This window comes from Leuresthes tenuis, unplaced genomic scaffold, assembly GCF_036924035.1.
Source record: "Leuresthes tenuis unplaced genomic scaffold, fLeuTen1.0.hap1 SCAF_8, whole genome shotgun sequence".
In the NCBI taxonomy this organism is placed as follows: Eukaryota; Metazoa; Chordata; class Actinopteri; order Atheriniformes; family Atherinopsidae; genus Leuresthes; species Leuresthes tenuis.
The window spans coordinates 5,380,690-5,382,687 of NW_027325362.1; positions in this window are offsets into that span (position 1 = coordinate 5,380,690).

Sequence of the window (1,998 nt, forward strand, 5' to 3'; positions counted from 1 at the left end):
ATTTTTTTCTGAAGGTAATCATGGTGTTCTATAACCTGGTACTACATCGACAGGCAGAACACATCAGTCGAGGTATGTTGGTGGCTTGGCCAGATTTCCAAAATGCACATGCAGTCGTGATGGCATAGCACACCCTTTTTTTTTCCAAGTATAAGGTTTTACATATCAGGACATAAAGAATAAATAAATAACTCATCTGGCCATTCCCAGTTGTTGAAGTGAAGACCTGGGATGAACAGCAACACATGACATTTTGAGCTTTATCATTTTAATTTATCATAAACTAAGCCACAATGCAGGAGCAGTGTGTGAAAAACAAAGCACACCCCATGAATGAGAAGCTTGTAGAACCACCTTTAGCACAGTTAACTTTCTGTATGATGTTATCGGTCTCTTCCATTCTTCTTCACACCATCGCTTCAGCTCATTGCAGCATTGGTTTATGCACAGCTCTCTTAAGGTCCCACCACAGCATTTCAGTCAGGCTGAGGTCTGGACTCTGACTGGACCATTGCAGCACCTTGATTCTTTTCTTTTTCACACATTCTGCTGTAGATCTGCTGCTGTGTTTGGGATCATTGTCCTGTTGATGAGCCAGTTTCAGCCCAGCTTTAGCTGTGGGACAGATGGCCTCACATTTGACTCTAGAATACTTTGGTATCCAGAGGAGTTCATGGTGGACTCAATGACTGCAAGGTGCCCAGGTCCTGTGGGTGCAGAACAAGCCCAGACCATCAGCCCTCCACCACCGTGCTTGACAGTTGGTATGAGCCACACTTGTGGCTTTTTCTAATTGTGCTGTCATGAACTTTAACCTTTAACATGCTAACTGAGGCCTGTAGAGTCTGAGATGTAGCTCTTTGGGTTTTTCACCTTGGGGTGAACTTGCTGGGACGTCCACTCCTGGGAAGATTGACAGCCGTCCTGAATGTTTTCCACTTGTGAATAATCTTTCTCTCTGTAGAATGATGGACTCCAGATAGTTTGGAAATGGCCTTATAACCCTTCCCAGATTGATGGGCAGCAATAATTGCTTCTCTAAGATCATTGCTGATGTCTTTCCTCCTTGGCATCATGTTAACACACACCTGAATACTGACTAAAGCTCTGCTTTTATAGAGGTGCTCACACTTGCTTATGATCAGTTATTCAATTGATTAGCAGCACCCCGTTGCAACTTGCCCCTTAATTTCTATCAAAAGAAAAACAGTACACTTGTTTTTTGTTAAATGAATAATGACACAGTATGATATGTCAGGGATTGTGACTTTTCTGAGCTTGATGCCTAATTATGAGACCTTGTAAGGGCCATGTGATTTTTTTATTTTATCCTGAAATATAAAACCTCAGAGTCGAACAAAGGTGTACTTTCTTTTTCACGATTGAACATGTCTATGCATAGCCAGTCAGAATGTATTCATTTAATCCACAGCCTGTCTTTGTATCTACATGTGGAATTTTATTGCAAACTACATTGTCAGAAAGTCTTCAGGTGATGAGTAAGTACATAGTTTGTATCAATGCTCGGAAGACCTCTGCATAGTTCAGAATTTTCAATGTTTAATAATGCTCACAGTCAGCTGACGCGGCCATTGAACCACATTCATGTCTGAAAGTGATTTTCAGTTTTTGCCTGAAGGGACAGTGCAATCTATCAAGATAAGCTTGTTATGATGCGGGTTAAGATTTTTACCATTTCTTTCCTCATTATTACAGTCAGCATTCAGTCAGTTCAGGATTGAGACATTTGTTCACCTTTAAAATACACTATAAGTCAAACTAAAATTCACCTTCCTATATACTCTAATAATTACCGTTGGGTAGGGATGTTTCTTAAATAGGTAGGCAGCAGTTTGGAAAATAGCTTTTAATTTCTTCCTTAATTACTCTCACACAGTTGGATTGAACTCTGAGCATTAACATTTAATAACATTACCAGCCAGAGCGTAAAGCCAGTGGGCTTCCTTGCTCTTGTCTTCATTCAGGAGAGAAGAATCC